This window comes from Struthio camelus, chromosome 7, assembly GCF_040807025.1.
Source record: "Struthio camelus isolate bStrCam1 chromosome 7, bStrCam1.hap1, whole genome shotgun sequence".
In the NCBI taxonomy this organism is placed as follows: Eukaryota; Metazoa; Chordata; class Aves; order Struthioniformes; family Struthionidae; genus Struthio; species Struthio camelus.
This window is the reverse complement of record NC_090948.1, coordinates 12664676-12685747: the sequence shown is the minus strand read 5'-3', so window position 1 is coordinate 12685747 and position 21072 is coordinate 12664676. Positions and strand designations below refer to the sequence as shown.

The following is a 21072-nucleotide window of genomic DNA, read 5'->3' as shown; positions in this document are numbered from 1 at the left end:
CTGAATGCAGGAAGTGTATTGAGAGAGAGTTTCAGTGACACTGCAAACAGGGAGAAACGGAGTTAAGTCTGGACAGGGTAAGAGAGCGCCCGCTTTGACTCTCCAAGAATGCAACGCTGCGGTAGCTTACTATGAGTTTGGCTTCACTTGTCAAGGTTTTTTTAAACACTGAGATGCAGTCTGACTCAAAGCAACAGTCCTCGCTATTATCCATACTCCTTCATGTAGATGTTACCTCTCTTACATCAGCTCTGCAGAACCAGGTTTTACACTGCAGCAGCCTGCAGGCAGACAGCACTGGCAGGAGCACCTCCATGCACCATGCCATCCCCAGGATCAGCAGTGTGGAGACTTGCCTCACGAGTAGAGGCCGAGGACAGCGAGCCTTCAGCAGCACCTGACGTGGTTTCGAAGGAAGGAACAAAACTTCCACAAGTGATGGGGAAAGTCTCTCCCACGCTGGAAAGTTTCTTCTTGATCCTGCTTGTAATCCATTTATGGCCTGAATCATGAGGATTTGTCATCTCTGTAATCTTTTTAGGACTAAAGCAATTGTAAAGCTTATCCTTGCGCCTAGGGGAAGAAAACTCACCCTACAATAAGCACTAAAAGTATCTTTACACGACTGAAACCCTTCCGCTGGGATAGGTGACAGGTGCCTCTGAAATTCAGATCTGAAGGTGGGTGGTCAATGTCACACAGCACCTTAGCACTCCCATCAACCTCCTCAGACACCAAGTCTAGCCTCTGCTATTGCAGACAACATCATATAATGACTTTAACAAGCTTCAGTTCAAAAGCAGAGAGATTTTCCATTCCCAACACCCCTACTAAAAGGTTATTCTACAGCCTAATTGCTCTAATGGTCAACAATCCTCCTCTAATTTCCAGCCAAAATTTGTAGGTGGCCATACGTTCATACCCAATTACTCTTGTGCTGGCACTGTCCTCTAGCTAAACAGGCATCTGGGTCAAAGCGTGGAATTTGAGATAAGCCTTGAACCACTGATTTCACTGCAGTATCACCTCACTTTCATAAACACAATTAACTTTGGCTTTTCTCGGGTTTTTCAGGTTGAAAGTTTATCAAAATATGATACAGCTTTATTTTTTTTCCGAAGGAAAACAAAAAAGAGGGGATAAATAGGCAAGAAACAGCACTACTAACCCCACGAGTGTTATACTGAATAAATACACACAAGAAAACCAGTTACGTCCACCTTCATAGCACACTCCTCCGTATTCTTCCTGTGCCCAAGGTAAGTTTTAATTTCCTACAACTACCAGATAGTTAGATGTCTTGTATCCAACAACAGGGGCTGTACCACCTCACCCCATTTTTACTCACCAGAGCATATTGATTCCCACAGCACAGGTTCATCTCAGCACTGGACATCATTGTGCAAAGTTAAAACATGTTACGAACCCTCTGCCTATCCAAATAAAGGACTTGGACACAAAGCCATGGCTGGAAATTTTGGTGCCTCAAGCACTTCTCTCTCCTGGGACCGCTCCAGCTCCTGAATGGTCTTGCTCACCTATTTAAGAGGGACCTGCCACCCACCCGCTGATGTGGTGGCAACAGCCAGCAGGGCTGGAGCCTCTTGGGTGAGGTGCGAGAAGGGCACACGCTGTCTGTGCCCTTCCCTTGCTGCAGCCCTGCTCGCGTTTCCCCACGGTCAGAAGCCCTCAGGAGCTCTTTAAAAGCAAGTAGGACGCAGAATTGAAAGGTTTTGTCGCTGACCCTACACTAAGCTAGTCGTGTGAGTAATTTTACACCTGTAAGCAATATTGCTGACTTCAAAAGGAACTTTTAAGTCTTCAAAGCTTATTTTGGACAATTCTGAGGTTTTAAAATAATTACGTGTATAATTAAAACGTAGACTTTCTTGCACATAAAGGATATGTATCATCCAGTAGTTCTGTGACTCCAAATGGCCAGTGAGAACTGCTCAGATGTAAGCAAACAAACCCTGAAACCAAAAAACCAGTAACTCTGGGTGGGGACCAGCACAAGAGATGATTTCAGCTCCAAAGGAGAACAGTTACAGAGAGACATCACGTAAGCAAGCTCTGCCATAGCAAAAATGAAAGGACAGCTTTTGCAAAAGGGCGATTTGCATTTTGCACGCACACACACACACACCCTGCAGCTTTTTTTTTTAGCGAGGGCTGCTTCTGCCTTCCCCACCCCGGATGATGCGGGATCCTGCTCCTCGGCAGCACAAGCCATCTGGAACAGCCTTCTGCTGTCTTGCAGCCCTCAGCGCCCACCTCGCGCTTTTAAAACCCATTTCAAAACAGGTCGCCCCCGCCCCCGCGACACACAGACACACGCACATACACCCTCCTCTTGCGCCTTCCCCCCCGCCCCTCCGCGGTGCAACGCGCATCGCGAGCCGATCTGCTCGCGCCAGATAATACCGCCCGGGACATCCCTTAAAAGATAATACGAGCCGCGCTGCCCCGGCCCCAGCGCGAGGCGGGAGCGCGGGCGCGCAGCAGCCGCGCGCGGGGCGGGGCTGGGCGCTGCGGGGAGGCGGCGGCGGTCCGCGCTGGGCGATGGGAGCGCGCCCGCGGAGCAGAGGTGCGTGAGTCCCGCGCGGCGCCGGCGCCGGGGCCCGCCTGGGCTCGGTAACAATGGAGGGAGCCGGCGGCGGCGGCGGCGGCGGGGCCGCGCGGAGGGCAGCGGCGGGGAGACGCGGCGGCGGGAGGCGGGCGGGGCCGCGCCCGGCCCCCGCCTCCGCCGCTGCGGAGCCGCCGCCTCCTGCCCGCCGCCGCAGCGAGCGCAGCGCAGCGCTGCACCGCACCGCACCGCCCCTAGTCCGCGGAGCGGGGGTCGCGGTGTCCTCCCCGGCTCCAAATTTGGCGGAGCGTTACTGGGGGAGGGGCGGCGGCGGCGGCGGTTCGGTGCGCGCTGCCAGATAGTGAGCCGCGGCGGGCGGGCGGGCGGCCGCGGAGAGGAGGAGCTCAGGTGTCCCTTCCTGCCACATAGTGCGCCGCCCCCTCCCGCCCTCGCCTCCGCCCCCGCCCGCCCGCCGCGGAGGTGCCGCGGCTGCCCGCGCTGCCGGAGGCGGGAGCGGCGGCGGCATGGACTGAGGCACAAAGCGCGCTCGCTCCCTCCCGAGGTAACGCCGCCGCGGAGGCCCCGCGCGGGTTGGGGGGGGGGGGGGAGTCGGGACAGGGGCGCTTCCCGGCCGGCCTCCCTCGCCCCGCCGCGGGGGCAGCCCCGCTCCGCGCCCCTCCGCCGCGGCGGCGTTGTTGCCCTCCCCCTTCCCCCCCCACCCCGGCCGCCGCTGCCCGCCCGGGGCCGCGCGCGCGCGGCGGTTTAACGGCCGGGGTGGGACGGCACCGGGGCGCGGGGGGGGGGGGGGGAGGCTGGCGGCTCGTCTGAACTTGGCCGCAAAATGTCTCCTCGCGGGTGGCTGCGGCGGGGCTGGCCGGGATGCTGCAGTGTGGGGAGGGCGGCGGCGGCGCTGCCGCTGCTCAGGAGAGGAAGTTTTAAGCCAGAGAGGAGGTAGGCTGAATGCCGGCGGCGCGGCCAGCGGGCTCGCTCTGCGTTCCTGCGTAAACAGACAGACCCTAAAATGTCTGGTGTCCCCCCCCCCCCCCCCCCCGCCGCCGCCGCCGCCGCCGCCGCCTGGCGAGCGTGAAGTTTGCGCGGGTCTAATGCAGCGCGTTGTCTTTCTGGGCGCGCTTGGGGCCGGTGCGCTGGGGGCTGCGCGCCTCGGCGGACAAAGGCCGAGGGCCGCGTTAACATGTCCAGCGCTACGCGGAGCGGAGCGCGGTTCTGCGGAGCGCCGCGTCCGGGGGCCCTGCCGCCGTCTCCGGTGGCTCTCAGCTCTCTGTGCTGCTCCTTCCTAATGGCACACCTGCCTCGGCTAAAAGGAACTAAAAACCGAGGGAGTGCCCCACGGCAGTCGCTTTCAAAGCTGTGAGTTCGTGTCATTTTGCTTCCAGGCTTTCACACGCACACAAAAAGCCATGAGCATAGGGTTTTTTTTTTTTTTTTCCTCCCCCGCTGTCCTTCCCTACCGGGATGAGTGAGGTGGTACAGGTTGAAATGTACTTGCTCTCGTTGATATGATCACCGCGGAGCTTCACTGCAGGTATGCACAAGCTTTCCAGACAGGAGATGCTACAGCACTGTCTTTCGCCTGTTTTTGCTTCAGTGCTGAGCTAAGAAGAACAGTGCTTTTAATAATGCGCCTCTGTTTAGAAACTCTATTAGTCAAATGAAACCTTGGAAGTAATTATTATAATTATGGTCTGGCTTTGCTCCCGTGCAAGGCTCAAGAGTCCAAATGAGACCCAGAAAACTTCTAGTTCTCGCATAGAACATAAATTTTAAGGCTTTCTAAATATCTAATCATATACAGCTCCACCTTTGCTATTTAGAAGGGTGTACCGAGCTTAAGGATACCATTTCAAAGCACAGGCACGTATATTCTCATCCCTGCAATATTTGCATGTCTGCCAGAATTGTACCTAGTGATGTGGCTAACATCTGTCGTGTATAGTTCATTTTTTCACTCTCTCTCTTCTCAGGGGATTAATTGTGGCCGTATAGTGTAGTGTTTTGTTAACAGTTTAGGTTTTTTTTGTTGTTGTTGTTATGTGTTGCTATGTGTTCATATAGACAAAGACAAAAATCAAGATTTGTGTCTTGCACTTTAGGGTCCAGTAATGAAGGTTATGATAGGCCTTTGGGATTTTGTTCCCCAGTTTCAGACTCACCTCCAAGAAAACTTTCTTCCCACTTTTGAAAGTTTATTTTTGAATACAAAGTGGATTTATAAATTAGTTTTCATCCTGGACTCTGGGGCTCTCTGGCAGATAGGCGGTGTCTGCATTACCAAATGACTTGATTTTAGTGGTGAGGCCTTGAACTGGCTTTTTGTAATGAGTGTAGAGCATGGTTTAAAAACAAAGAGCGCCCTTGCCATTTCTGGAGGTGGCCAGCTCTTTGTACCTTTGCTTTAAAACATTTGGGTTTCTTGCTTTTGATACTGTCTTCTCAGCACCATTATGTTACATGTGGATTAAGCCTGAGCCAGCTGGTTTTCATTCATGAGTACTGGACCACGTTAAGGGTAGTGATATGACAGTAAGCAGAGGAAAAATGCCTAAAATTATGCCTCATCTGTGTTGTGCTGCTACGTGGAGCAATAAGTTCTAAAACAAATGAACTTAAAGTTAATGGTGATGAGTTACTGGGACAAAAAATAATTGGCTTGGATGACTTACTGTGCAGGATAAGTTGTTGCTTAAATCGGCTTTGGTGTCAGAGGAATGAAGTTGATAAACGTGACATCAGCCTATGAAAAGGGGTCTTGCCATGATCAGGGAAACTTCAGGTTGTCCAATCTGACTCCTGTTGCGGTTGCTACCAACTGCAATAAAGACTAAATGTGGCAGGTACATGGCCAAATATGATATGCTAGGAAGGGGTGGCTATGGCTGCTGCAGAGGGATATAGATGGTGCTTCGCAAACCTGCTAGGGGGATTTTTGCACATGATTCCTCTGGCAACAGATCTGCTTTAAAAGGTTCCCTCCATCCCCTTCTCGCTCACTTTTGCCTCTGTGCTGTAGTTTAATGGCACTTCCATGGTACCAGTGAATTCTTTGTAGAGCTGTTGTGTAAGCCCAGTCATTTAAATTACTTGGCTGAAAAGGCATTTACTTCATTTGAGACTTCTTTAGTGACATCCAGTAGTTGATGAAGAATGAAAGTATGAACTCTGGGAATGCGGTGGGGTCTTGGGCCATTATTAGAAAGAGTTGGTTAATGCTATGTTGAGTAAGGACATGGTCTCTTCAATGCAGTAAAATGTTAATTCTGTCTTTTGTCGAAGTGCTGATTAATAGCATGTAACAGTTTTAGCTTCCGAAGTTTTCATGCTACCAGTTTTAGAAGTTTTCACATTTTTGGGGATGAAATTATTACTTAGTTGCGTTTAATTTTCACTAGGAGAATGCAGAGCCCAAATTAAGGAGCAAGGAGTGGGCTGTTTAGGAACTAAGTGTTTAGTGGTTAAGGCTGGTACTCCATGATGATGATGAAGCACGTCCTTGATTCTCGACCAATAAATAGAGTGCTGCTGTGCTTCAGGGTGTCTTGAGATTTAGTGGCATCATAGTGAAATCAGTCGTTACCCTTGACTCTTGCCTGAGGACTGAGGCAGCCAACTAATTTTTATTTAAGAAAATGATGATTTTTAGGATGGTATGCAGTTAGGCTGTTTACTCTGTGATCATCTAATCTGATGAGGAGGTCCAGTTTGCGTGTTTCACACCAGAGGCTATTCACAGTGGCTGCAGAGAGGAGGTGGATTTAGTGGGCTGGGTGAATCGGGCTGTTTCACTGCCACGGTCAACAAGGTACGCTTGAGCTCTTTTATCGGCTCTCTACTGTTTTGTGAATGAGTACAGTTTGTTAGATATGGCTGCATATGTTGTCTGAATGAAAAGAGCTGAATTCAGTTTAAATACTGGAAGTTTCTCTGCTGAATGTGGTGTTAGAGGTGACACTGAATGCAGAGGTGCCTGCTTTCTTTCACCACAACGTGTTACAGGCCAAATGGCCTGGTGTAAGACACTGTTTGCCTTGAAAAGTGTCAAAACTTAAAATGTAAGATAACAAAGATGAAAAATACTTTAAGACTGACAAATGTTTGTTTCCTTTTGTAAGTGGAATGTCTTACAGATTGAAAACAGAAAAGACAGAAAGCTACTACATTTTTCCCATGTTAAAATTGTTCTTGCTAGTTTAAAACCAACAAATGTCCTTCCCAAACTGCTGCACAGTGGATGGTGTTAAAATGATAACTCTCCTAAAAATAATTTTAATTTAGAAAAATAATTTGTATGACCTTGAGCAGATGTGTAACATTGCCTTTACTAGGTTTTAAACTGGAGGAAAAATTTCACTTTTAAGAACCGTTCTGTAACGTCAGTGGCCATAGCAACCTCTGGCTATTATTTCTCTTTTAAATCAATGTTGTGACCTCATAGCGCTGCTGTCTCAAAAACCGAGTAGGTCATTGTTTTGGTATTGACTGAGAATGTGATATATATTATTAAATAACATTACTTCCTATTAAGTCACTGGGTTTTCTTCAGGTTGTGTTTTGAAATGTTGGTTGCCTTATTTGAAAAGGAGATGGTGGTACGGCTTCTGTTGTGTTTCTTGGGGGTGGTGTCCTTTCTGTAGCATTTTTTTTTGGTACATGATAATGAATAAAAGCTGCTTTACCCTTAGGGAACAAGCAGTAATGTATTCATTGTGTGTTAACGTTAGAATAAACTCAGTGGCAAACAGATCTACTTCCTATATTACCTTTCAGACAATTGGCATATGGGGAAACACTTTTGTTGCTCTTCCACATTCAAGGTAATACAAGTCAATGTACACTACATAAATCAAATCCTCTTTTGAGGTTATGTCCTTTAAAGATATTGTAGCAAATACCTGTGGTGTTTTTTTGGTCTAGATTGTTAGCTAAGACAAACCAAGTTAACTGCATTAATAGATTTTGTTGAGATATGAAAGTGCCTTTAACTATGGCATGGTTTTAATCTACACTAAAGTGTTGATTTGTCACTCAAAATCATTAATAAACTGGAAAATAGTTTCTTTTTAAACCTTAAGGCTTTCTTGGGATTAACTGAAAAGTTAGTGAGGGAAGGCTTTGAAAGCTTCAAGCCTTAGTTTGCGAGTGATGGTGGTTCTTTTTCTCCTGGATCTTCAGTTTGATGTATGTCACTTAGGTAAGTATTCAGTCAGGACTCGTCGAGCATATTAATTATAGTAATGACTCTTATGTCATTCAAATGGTAGTCAGGTATATTCTTCTTAATGAGGATACAAACAGTTGGTACAAAGTGGTATAGAAGGAAATATTATAATAGTGTCATTCATTGTTCCAGTCTTCTAAACTGCTCTGGTCTTTGCTAGGAAGAAAGTCTTTTCTTGCTTTGTGTCTAATGTGTCATGTGTAGAAATCCTCCTGCCATCAGAGCAGCAGGAAGTTTTCATATAAGTTAGCAAGTTGAGGTAAAGATCAGTCAACTGGCCAACCTGTATGAGAGCTACGGGTTGCTTTGTAGCTTTTTACTTTTTTTTTTTTCCTTGACTCGCAGGAGCTAACAACTGGTAAAATCCCTTTTCTATAGTGAAATCGGTGCCTCGTGAAGTTCTTCTCCAACTGAAATCCATAGTGACCTTGAATGTGGAAGAACTGAATCCTTGTGACATTGCTCCTCTCTGCTTCTCTTGTCAAAATGCTGCCCCGAATAAATCTTCGGAATTGTGTTGGTGTTAATAGTGGCCAGTGGTTCAACCAAATGCTGAACTGTCTGCGTTGGCCAAACTAAGAGGATTCTGTTGAATCGCTATGAAAATTTGCGCTTATCTTCATCCGTTTGTGCAATAACTAGTCTCAATACTTCAGATTTTTCATTCTCAATTGCTTTTTTTTTTTTTGTAGAAAATAAGCATGTCATCCAGCCTATCATCTATGTCTTTGCATTCAGAGCAATTGCATTAAATATGACACAGTTTAGAGGCCAGCTGGAACAGCACCTTCTCGCGTTTGCAGAAGTATAGGAAATATCAGTTCAGTAAGCAAGGTGCTTACCACTCAAGGAAGGTTTCCTGTGCATGTCCTTCTGGAAGGTAAATAGTGCATAACAGAGAGGATATTGGATAAAGCTTTCCTTCCTCGTATGAGGAAGAACAAGACAGGAAAAGTATAATCTGAAGTAGTGTTTACTTGCTTTTTTTTCCAAATGTGGGCTGTGCAGGCTTTTGGTGAAAAAGTTTTTTTAAGGGCTCTAGAGGTCTCGTTGGAACTCTGGGGAAGCAATTTGGTACTGAAGTTGCCTGTAGGATTCAAGTATACTTTTTGTTAATTTAGAAATGACTTCAGTTGGCTGAGGTCTGGGGGATTGCTGATATTATGTATGTTGTTTCAAATAATTCAGTATCCCAGCATTTCCTTGGCAACCTGTATGGAAGAATGTATACTTTGGAGCTTTCACGTGCATCAGGTGCTTTTCTCTCATTGTGATGGCAGTCACAGCTGCCAGATTTCTGCTCTAGCTCTTCCCCGTTCTCCAACAGCCTCTGAGCAGTGGACAGCCACTGGAGGGAGATTTTTCAGTATTTGGATAATGTGTGGTGGCCAAACAACTGTTCTGGCCTCCTCTAAGACACAATGTGGCAGGTTGGTTGAAGGCACGTTGGAGGCTGTTAGTGAGACCACAGGTTGATATCTCGGCCTTTCTATAAGGGTCTGGTTCAGTAGCCTAGTTCATGAATCAACTGAACTGCTTCACCCACATTTTAATCATTATGAATTTATATATTTTAAAAAAATGTATTTAAAAAGAACAGCAGTTAGGCCAAAAATCAAGCATTCAAAAGCTAGATAAAGCTTTCCAAAGACAATACCCTGTATTTACAAATTCATATTAAATTATAACATGTAAAAGTATATTTATGAGCGCTCGTGGCAAGAAGAGCAAAAGCATTTTTGCTCCAATCAAATATAGCAGATGCTTCACACAGGCAACCTTCAACCTAACATCTGAAAAAAAAATTAAGTGAAACTGAAAATGGGATCTTAAGATGGAAACAGTGCACAATACTAGGCAGTACATCCAGCTCTGTCTAGAACCAAATAAAATGACACAAAAGTAGTGCGGCAAATGTATTTGTTTTTCCTGAATCAGATACAGACTGTCTTCAAGAGTGCTTTTGAATTGTATAATTTTTCCAGGTTCCTGGACAAAGGTGAAACAGGAGTTTTTGTTTTAGTGAGGTATGATCTAAGCCGGTTAGTTGTCCTGGCTTTTTCTTTTAATAAACTAGTTACTGCTACACAGCAGACAACCTACCATACTTCCTGAGCATCTTTAAAAACCTAGAACATTGAACTGAAGTTCTTAATTCTTAGAGCATTCAAACTTTATTTTGAGATTGTGCCATATTGTACCCTGTGGAGGATAAGATTAAATGTTCTCTTAGGGTTCTTTTCAGGTGTATTATCTGCCATTTTTATGACAGTGCTGAAATTTAGGGTGCAAGAAGCTGTCTTTATATATAAAGTTAGCAGCTGGAGCTCCCTTGTTAACTGAATACAATTATTAGCCCATATGATGTAATATTACTGTCATAATAAGTGAATAATTAGTCAAGTAGGTATTTCTACCACGATTAAGCAAAATTGTGGTAGTGCTCACAAGCCCATCGTGTTTCAGATCTGTTTTACATGAAGCATTGCACTGTATACCCTATTGGGGAGTAATTGTCTTCATAATGTTGGCAGTTAATCTGTGGAATTTTTGACTTTTGTATGGTAACTCTCTTTAAATGCATATTTATGTAAAAACTATATGCAAAGGCAAAACTCCTTTAGTGATGCATATGTTTTTTTTCCTTCTTTTTTGTCCTTACCTTCAGGATAGAAGGCAAAAAGCTAAGATGTTCTTTGCTTTTGGTTCACTTACTAATAGAAGCTGTCTTTTAGGGCAAACTGATATGTTTTCAGGTCAAAGATTGTGTGATTTACTCATTCCTAAAATGTTTGACGTTATGAAAGATTCTGTGTGTACGTTGGTTTTTTTCCTTCCCATCGATGGACATACTACTGAATACAAATGAGATTTCTTATTGACTTGCTGATTGTTATGGATTGAATAATCAGAGTTATTTGTCTTTGACGCATAGCTGACTTGGCATTCAAAAGGCACGTGCAAGCTCTATGTTAAATAGCTTAGAGTCTGAAATGACAAAGTTGAAATGCTTGGCAGATATCTCTGAATGTATTACTTGGAACAAAGAATTCCATCTTTAATATGAAATGTCCAAAGTAGATCATTTGATAACATTTTTGTAACTATTTTTGTTGCAAAGATATAATCCTGTGCAGCTGAGGGAGAAAAATAAAGTCCAGTTGTGATATTTCCTTTAATAATGGCTAGTACTATGTTTAATAAAACAAAGAATGCCTGTAGCTAGCAAAGTCCATTTTATAGGGTTGTTTTTTCCCCTTATCAACCCAATCAAAATGATGGGTCAAATATTGAGCTAAAAATAAGAAATGGACAGGATAATTGTCAAAGACATTGACATTTGTGTTTTTTTAAACTCTAAATAGATTTATTTTGCTTGATTCTAGACCACATGGGGGGGAGTTACCTTGTAGTAATAATAATGATTTAAAAAAAAAAAAAGTCTGGCAGTCAGATTCTGCCCTCCCCCTTTTTTTCCTCCCTTTAGAACTTTGCTTAAATAATTTTGCAGCATGCTAAGGGATTGAATACATCTGCATAGTGCTAACATGAGTGAATCTGTATTCAAAAACAGTTAATTAAAAAAAAAAAAAAGAAAAAAAAGGCTTGAAATGGATCCAGGTAGCTTCCTAGTTAAAACACAAATATTAAATACTATAAACATGTGAACTTGGACAATTCTGTTTATTTAAAGCATTTAAACTGTAAAGCATAGTAGGAGATATTTTTTTAGGTGCCTGGGTAATGTACCCTTAAATAAGTGGCAGAGGGCAATGTGGGTTCCTTTTTTACGTCAGATGTCTTGTGAGCCAAACGCTTGGGAAAAACTAAAGTACTTCTACTTTAAATGATTTTACACATGCACATTACACTTCTAGTGTGTGTTTGCTCAAGCAGAGATGTTTTTGAACAGTAATATCCATAATTTTACATGCCCTGAGACAACTCTTGAGGAAGAGGCAGTTTCAAAGACCGCTTAGTTCTTTGACTAAGACCTCTTTGACTAAGACCATTCAAAGACCTCAGCTACTGCTTCATTTGATATGGAAATTTTTGCTGTCTGATCAGTAGAAAATGTTTTTTTTTTTCTTACCATCATAACATGACCTGGTTATTCCATGTCAGAACTTCTAATCATATCAAGTAACTTAATTTATTGCCAAGTGGCAACCTGTTTCCTTCAAAATACTTTTTTTTTTTTTTTTTTTTAAAGGTCTGAAATAGTATCTCGTTGCCTGGATCAAAATGCCATCTTTCTGGTGATGATGGACCCAGACGAGCTAATGAAAAATATGTTAGGTGTCTTGGGTTGTCCTCTATACCAGAAAAACGTCCTCCAACAAGGACGGCCAACCTTTCAGTCCTACAGTTTGCAATATTTTACCTTAGTTGCAAAGATTACAAAATCTTTCCTCAGTTGGAAAACATATATGCAATAACTCTGAGCTAAAGGAAGGGAGAGCTCTGAGTGTGGATGAGGCGCAGGACGTGACGGCACATAGCCAGGGGTCCTTCTGCTCTCTAGCCAAGGAGTGCAGCGGCCTAAGCTAACCCAGCAGTTCAGTGCCAGCAACTTCTGCTGCCTCGCGTTCTGCTGCAGCTGGGAAATTCGACTGCTCAGCCCATGAGTATCTGCAGAGCAATGCGTCTATGGGCAACCCTGTCCAAGAACCTCAGTCTCTATAAGGCAGTGGTTTTCAGCCTTAGATCCATGAACTATTTCGAACAAGCCCACAAGAGAGAACAAAGTACAGTAGTCTGATTGTCCCAACGTTTTTTAGGAGATCCTATCTCCACACTGGAAGTATTTTCTACATTTCCGTACATAAAAAGGTTGAAATCTCTCCTGTAGGGTTTAAAAAAAATAAAAATTCAGTTGCATTGTCTCCTTTTCTGTTAGTGCTAGCTAGCATTTTGCGTAAGGCTCTCCACTGATTGTGAAATGTTAATTAGAATGAATTAGCTAATGGTGGGATTAGGAATAGCGGAGTCATATTTATAACCTGAGTTAGCCTTTAAGAAGGAAGAATAGCTTGAGGAGTACCACGTAACAATAAAGCCTGGCTACTACTGTCAAACCTGCTGCAAAAGTGTAGTAACAAATATTTAATGCAATAAATTAACAAGTATTTTATGCAATAAATTTACCTTTATCATAGAAGCCTAACATTCTTACTATTACCAGGGTTAAGGTGAATGAGATTGTTACTGAGACAGAGCTAAAAGAGCTTTTCTTACAGCATACATGAAGACAAGAAGGTTCTTTGCAGAAGGATCACCTTTGCTATATTTTTGTTTCAGATTTCACAGGGACCTATTACAAAGTTTTTAGCTTCAGCCAACGATCTGCTGATGATTTGTTATAAAAATCTGTTTGAAGAAAGTAAAAATCTCCCCTTTATATAGTTTAAAGTTAGATAAAGGTCATTTATTTATTCTTTTTGTAATAATATACAGCTGCCATTGTTTTAGTGAACATAACCAATCCTTTAAAGAAGGAATTAAAGCTGCGGTATTATCAGCCATAATGTATAAAAGCATTGTTTAAGTAATGCTTTTTATGACTCTCCTGTTTATTAGTTAACTTGAAGAATGTGTACTAGCATATATTTGTGTTGGAAAAACTTGTGGTTGACATGGCATAGTGTAATGTCCTCACTCCAAGGTTATTTCATTTTCTCTCTAAACTTTTTTTCAGTTTCACTCTCTTAAAAAAAAAAAAAAAAAAAAAACCTAAAGAAACAAATGAAAACCTTGTAATCCTGTGAATAACCTAGTCAAATAAGAAGAAATCTACATATCATAGTTCCAGTGAACGTCATCAACCTTTTTAATACAGTTAGTCCTGTATATTTGGGTTGTATATAACAACCAAACTAAAGGGGACATCCTGCTCTTCCCTCCTTTTGACCATGTGGTCCATCCCATCTTCTCTTGTACAGGCTCTGCTGCTGACTGAACTGGTTACTTACGCAATTCAGTGTGAAAATGCAGTAGAATACCCTCCTCCAGGGAGTGAATGCAGTCTGTGCAAGAATGTAAGTGGAAGTTGTTTAATATGAATTGAGCCTCTTGCAGGAGGACTAGTTTGTAGGAAAGTGAGAAGAATGGAGAAGCCATGTCTCTAGGCTTTGAGATATGATATGGCAGGCATTAGGCTTAAGTTGTCCTTAGTACAAGGAAACTAACAGGAAAAAAAGCTGCTTTTGTTGTAGGTCAGTGCCTGAAAGAGAGCTATGAAAAAGATGAGGCTTCCTCTCCCCCTTCCCCCTCCCGCCCCAGTTTTCGAACTCCAAGGGTTATGTTAAGAGTCATATTAAGAAGGAGGCTCTTTGGAATAACTGAAGCATTTTAGTGAAACCTTGCAGGCTTGACAATTATTCTAACAGAAGCCTCTTTGTCCACTGGTATTTATGGCAATTTTTAAGAGGCTGAAAAAGGTGGTAGAATCTCTCAAATTTTGAAAAGCCCCTCCTATTATCCAATAGTGTGGAGAATTTACTGTTCTAGAAGACGGTTGGAAGAATGAAGGTGTATCACAGAAAAAAGAAAAATGGGGGCAACCGAGCTGAAGGTGGGACTTACTGATGTAATTGGTGTATTAAATATAGAGAAAGAATAGAAAAGTTGCTGTAGATACAGAAAGTGTTGAAGCACATCTACCTGTTTTACTATCCTTAGACAATTTTTTTTTTGGGGGGGTGGGGGGAGTTAAAGTAGATATTTCTCTACATCTGGTTGACCTTTCTTCTTCCTACTCTTAACACTTGTCGTAAGGAGATGGAAGTAGGGAGCGTATATGTGTGCCGGGATGGGAGAGACAGCACAGTGTCTCTTTTTGTAAGTTAAGGTTTTCTCATTTTAAGTCAAGTGCTTGAAGTCAATTTCATGTAAGAGTTAAAGTAACTGACTGAATCCCCTGAACTACAAACATTAGTATCCCCTAATGTGGGAGTTGGAGTATAGCTGGGGTGTAAGATATATGTGAACTAAATCCTTGCGATCGTACATGCTAAGTCTACTCCAATAGTGGGTGGTTATATACTGCCGTTTCCTACGACAGCCAGTGCCTCAATACCGGTTGGTATGCAAAGGGTTGCCATAGAGAGTCAACTGTCTGCTGAACTGAACTTCTTTTTGGCCAGAGTGTAACTGACACATGGTAGTGGGACATGGGTGCATGATAAGGCCAGCAGTGAATGGCTGTCCTAAGTAGCATGAAGCTTTTGGGTGGTTGGGGAAGTGGCAGATACATAACTGCCTTAGCAAGCTTGCTTTCTAGAACAGCTTTCTCTTGCCTTCAGAATCAGTAGCATCCTTCTGTAGCGCAAGATACATAAGTAAATTTTCTGTTGTAGTAAAAAACAATAAAACAGGTCTATCTATTGAACAGTGTGTAACACTGCTCTCTTTATTTGTGGATCTCTTTCATGGCTGTGTATAAGAAATGCAAGCTAACTATGCCATAGTAAAACTTGTTTGCATCACGGTAGGCCGAAGTGTCTTGGTCTCTGACGTTAGCAGTTTGCAACGTGTAGACCAAATTATTCCTTTGGTGAACGGAAAGGAGTGGGTTGTGCTTGGTCCTAGTAATGAATTTATGTATAAGTTTACAAGGCAACTTTATATACAAAGTAGTAACAACTACACTGAAGAAAACATGTACGAATAAATTGTTTTAGAGTAGAAGAAACTGCCTCTCAAAATACCATGCATTCATAGCTTTCAGTCTCTTGCATGCTTTTGAAACTGGTATTACTTACCTTCTCCTTCCATCCAGGTAGTCATCAGTTAAGTGATGCAAAGGAGAATCTAGAATTGCTACTAACACATTTGGCACAAAATTATTTTTAACAAAGTTAATGCTGAATCTCCAACAGCAGAAAACTGTTTACTGTTTAAGTTAACTGAAATTGTTCCGGTTAGTCTCTGTGCAGGTGCGAAATGATATGTATTCAGTGTGAATAGCTGTCTTGTAAATAGCACTTCATATTCCTCAGTGTCATTTCCTTGTAGTTTTTTCCTGGACCTCTTTTTTTTTTTTTTTTTTTTTTCCTTCTTCCTTCTAGACCATAATCTCTTGAAGAAAGGTATTACAATATTCTTGTGACTATCAGCATTTTTTAGCCTTAGGAAATAGTTGCTTGTGAAAGAGTTAGAAATGACATTTCAAAAGATTTCTGTATGCTGTTTACAGGATGGAGCAAGGTCCTTGCATCAAATACCCAAACACTTGCTTTGAAAAGACCAACAGCACAGTGGAATAGTATACTAGGAAATAATTTCAGTTCATTAACTATTTAAATTAGCATATGCTAACTTTCCTTTGCAGATGGTGGTGATTTTGAAATCAAATAAGCTCATCCCATTCTACTTCCTGGGCCATTTCTGCAGACTTCTGCTTGTAGATGCTGCAGCTGTGTGTGTAAGAAAAGCTGCAGTGCTTTCCTTAGCTTTCTTTTTATCTCTGAATTATCCAAAACCCAAGCAGAAGGAAGGAATACAAGACAGGAGTAATGAATTCTTGACCTGTTTCAACTTGTCTACAAAAAGCTCTTGGCTAATAGAATCAATATAGTTTTAACATGAGAAATGGAACATATACAACGTGTTCAACAAGCTCAAGTAGAGAGAATGAGTACAATGAAGCATCATCTTCAGAAGTTTGTGTTTTATATTTGTTTAATATAGTATGTAGTCTTCAGTGTAGATACTTAAGGAGTCTTATGAAAGTAATACTGGCTCAGTCAGAGTAAAGATGCTTTAGTTAAATAGACTATGGCTGTGTTTAAAAATAACAGCTCTGGCTGTGTCAGCATGTTGAGCGACCTGATACTGACTTTCAACAGCAAGAGCTTCTGAAAAATTTTTTGGTACCTGCTGCCTGTATTGCCCCCAATGTGAACTTGATTTCTGTTGATAAGTGTTTTTGGTGCTCGGGGAATCAAAAAGAGACACCCTATAGTTCTTCAAACCTGTGCTGACTTATAGCAGGAACTATACTGTACTATATAATATTACCTTATACTAGTTCCTGTACAGTTCAGGCACTGTGTATGATTGGTATAGATGGGACATGGAAGGCAAAACAGGAATTACAAATATAATGTGCTGACTTGATACATTCCTGTCACTCTTGAATTAAAAGGGGGGAAAAAATTAAATAGTCTTTCTTCTTATGGGTAAGGGCAAGAAGAAAAGAATAAAATTAGTAGTCAATTGTAGCTTAAATTGTATATTAGCTATTAATTAGCTGGTAACTTTAATGTGGGGGAAAAAAACCCACCCTAAACTCAATTTTAAATGTGTCTGTTCATAGAGCAAGAAAAGTTGAAACACTTCTCAAAAGACATGTATGTTAATCTTTTAAGCCTCTGCTTTCCGTAAGGGCACCAGAGATTTGTAGCTTAAATAGCATCTTGAAACCGCTGTTGGAGTTTTGCTTATGTTGCCTATATTTCTGGTAGACACTACATTTATTTACAAGAGGAGTTAAGTTCTGGAAGTGTTTGGCTGGTGCTCTGCAGCACAGAGGAAGTATTAATCACACACTTCTTGTATAGATATTTAATCAATAATGTTTGTATTCTTAATTTTCCCATTTCATATAAAGAATACTTTTTAGAGCTATTAATTCGGCTTAGGGAATGTGATAGTATAGCAGCACTGAGATATAAGCTTTAACGCATGTTCTAGTTTAGCAGGGTAACTGAAGTGGACTTCTTCAAAAAATTTGTTTGTGTATTTTTTTTTTTTTTAACTAAGATATCAATATTTTGCTCATAACTGTAGTCAAGAGAACGTTGGTAGTAAAGTTCTGGATGGAAGTTGCATTTGCCACACAAGGTCACCAAGCAGGGTTGTCTCCAATAAATATGCAAAACACAACTACTTTGCCTCATCAGTGAAGACACGATATTTTATACCTAGGCAACTATTACTTGAGGGGATGCAGCATAATAATACATGTTTTTTCAACCTGAAAATTTAGATGTCCCTTCCTTTCTCATAAAGTGCTGTCAGTGAACCACAAACCAGCTAACTCTAGCTGACGAACGTTCAGGAGGAGGAGAAATAAAAATAAACATAATTTTACTTTTAGAAACCAAGTAAATAATTTTAACTTTAGAACACTAAGATGTGCTTGAGTCTTCATAATTCAGGTATCTGTCTATCATCTGCTGCCGGGTTCAGACTTACAGCTGTTGCACTTTCTTTGATGCTTTCTGTCCTGTTTTCCTAGTTCTAGGAAACTGCTTTCCTTTTGGAAAGTAGTTTAATGAAGGCATAATGTATTTGTTAGAGAAGCTGTCAGAGCTGTCTTATATTTTCCTTTAGGTGTAGGCCTATCATTTAGTAAGATTTAAGCAAGTAGGGAAATCTTCCAAATAGGTATGTGCAATAGTCTATTAGTTTATGTGTGTAGTTGAACTACTGAAAATTATTCATCTGACCCATGCAACTTCATATGTGCATGCATGCCTACTTCTAAATTCTAAATGTTCTGGCAAACTTCAGAAAACACTTGTGAGTATAAATCTATTTCAAATGGGCGATGGTTATTTTTGTTGAACAAACAGTTTTATTTTGTAAAACTTTGTTTACTTTTGAACAACATAATTCAGTAACATTTTGTTTGAATAGTGGAGCAATTGTCTTCCTGCACTGCTTTTGCTGAAGATAAATAATGAGTATTTTACTGCCAGTTCCTCAATTTTAAATGTGACTAGCCGAATGATTTAGAGCTTGTTTTATTGGATACTTTTTTAATGTATAAACACTAAGAACAATACTTGCAACTTTCAGACTGTCAGAACTCTGGTGCCTGGGGATTTAGGTGCAAACACTGTCCTCATTTAAGATTTGTAATTAGCCATTTGTCTCCTGTAAGGAGAAACATCCTGTATATTTTCTACCAGCCTAGTTTCTGTCTGTGTATAATTGCGATGTTTTCACATGTAGCCTGTTGCTTTTTTTTTTTTTGTGATAGCAGAACACGGGAGTTAGTAGCATGGGTAATATGCCCACCTGGTTATTGGGAAGTAACTTGTTAGTAATTTCCATGTAATTATCTCTCTCTTCCCCCTGCCCCCCATTGTACTTCTACGCTACTGGTTTTCTGCAGACTTATTTCAAGTATTGGTATTTTTAAAGAGCTCTTGGTCAACAGAGATATGGGTTATATGTGAAAACTTATTGAAAATAATGTGTATATCTGACGTTTATTTCTTCTCTTTTTTACGGTTCTCATTCTGTGTGGGTTTTCCGTCTTTTCTTTCTTGGCAAGAAATATAGTATTACATTCTTGTATCAAGAGGAAGGGTATTAAGCTTACTCATAAAAAGAAGATTTATTATCAAATGTAGTTTTCATTTTGTCCGTTGGAATTTTTTTTTTTTTTAAGCTCTAACCATACCCAGATTACTGGCTTCATTCATACAGTCTCTGTATCAAGTTTGGATACTGTCTTTGTTAAATTATGACTCCTTAGGGTTTTCTGTTACAGAGGTTTCTTCAGTCGGGGGAAATGAGGGTATAATAAAGAGGATCCAAGGACCGGACATAATGATTCTATATAATTGAAATAAACAATGCCAGACTTGGCTGATGTTGGATTTTTCCATCAAATTTTTCATTGGCATTAGTTCATTTTGCTCTAAGCAGAATTTAAAACTGTAGTCGCATGAGTGTCTAAAGTAACTGAAAGACCAATAGCAGACAATTTGGGAACTACTTTTAATCATTGTATCCTATCTTTGATGCATGTTCTTTTTACCCTGAATTCTGGCTTACTCAGGAAGTCTCTCTGATTCAAATGCCATTAGAGCAGTAAATTCAACAGGAGACATCCAGATTCCCTGAAAGGAGTATAATTGAAGCCGGTATAATAGATCTGGTTGTGCCTGAGGTTGTTGAAATCTTATTCCAAGCACTCAGTTTGTGCTCTTCAAGAAGTGCTACGTTCTGGAACAGCGAGTATCTGAAGTTCAGCCCTGCTGTATCTCTGACTTGCTGTAACTGTCTGTTAGCTATTAACATTATCTTTCCCTGCGTACTACTGTTACAATGTTAGCTTTAGTCTGTTAAGGAAACCTGCTCCAAAGGAGACTTGGAGGGGGCGGGAAATATTGTCTTTGACATTTTTGAACTAATAGATACCACAGAAGCACGGTAAAGGTACTGAAGTTAAAACTCCAGGTGCTGATGTCCTCCAGTGCTCTAATGTCCTCTAATTCTTTTAAAATGTTTTGGGGTACTTATTTTTAATCTCAAAGAAACTTTTGTTTATTTGTATATTGATGAAATCGGGTGCGACTTTTTGAATTGTAACATACATTAAAAATCTTGCTCTTACCTCTATTTCTTCATACTCTTCAATGCATATTACTACTTTCCTTATTCCCTAAAAATCCAAGAGAGCCTTTCTTAAGGCTCTTTCTCACACCCAATTTCAACTGCATAACTTTAACTCCTTTTCTACCCATATTTCTTCACTACTCTCTGCAGATTTCAGAAACATCTCAGTCGTAAAAATAAAAGCCCTTACAGTGACTAATTCCACAGTGCTTTGGAAGACATAAACTGGATTCCTCCTGTAGCCAAAAGCCGTATATGAGTTGAGATTAGCATTTACAGTGCATTAACACTGTGCGTTATGATCAATTCTAATGAACGTAACATATTAACTTTTTTTCTTGTGCCATAATATGCCTATTGTGCAATAGGGTCCTGCTTTGATAATGACAATATTTAGTTCTTGAGGATCTGGTAGTCTTTCCCTTGTAGCTGTTTGTTCTTTGAGGTAAAATAAGCTGGCACAGACGTAATTTAATATGCAATTGTGTAGCTTTCGAATTAATTTGATTGCTCTTCAGCTTATTCTGATTGGTTTATAAAGCAGAACAGTCAAAACTTCTCTCACTTGTAAGATGAAGTGTGTTTTGTAGTAGTAGCATAGCCTATAGTAGTAGCATGTTTTGTGGTTTGTGCATTGGACTTAGATCTATATAACTACTGAAACTTTCTCTTGAGTTACAGCATCTTTCTTTGGTTATATCCCTAAAGGAGAGAGGAAAGGGAGAAGGGTATTTGTAGCGCTTAGCCAGCTGAGGCTTTCTCCTTAGTCAGCTTCTGTTTTGAATTGCTTTCTGGGGAACTCTATTGAAGGTTGGAAGCTTTTAAAATAAATAAAGCAGGCGTCATAACTTGGACTTAGCTGGCTAATTAAGGTACCCCATTTCAGTCGCATGAATTCAGTTCACTGCTGCTATGC

At 41.3% G+C, this 21072-nt stretch overlaps 1 protein-coding gene across 26 annotated transcripts in view; it reads left to right on the top strand.

The window, feature by feature from the left end:
• The first annotated feature begins 2496 nt into the window (after positions 1 to 2496).
• The window catches only part of ADD3 (adducin 3), a 108441-nt gene continuing 89865 nt past the window's right edge, over positions 2497 to 21072 (top strand). For 2 of the 26 annotated variants that reach the window (XM_068949676.1, XM_068949656.1), the window contains exon 1: positions 2504 to 2587. The gene's annotated coding sequence lies outside the window, so the exon portion shown is untranslated. Of the gene's footprint in view, positions 2588 to 2759; positions 3129 to 3495; positions 3518 to 13741; positions 13838 to 21072 lie in introns of those variants that run through there. The other 24 variants (XM_068949667.1, XM_068949657.1, XM_068949670.1 and 21 more) reach the window with 20 other exon arrangements.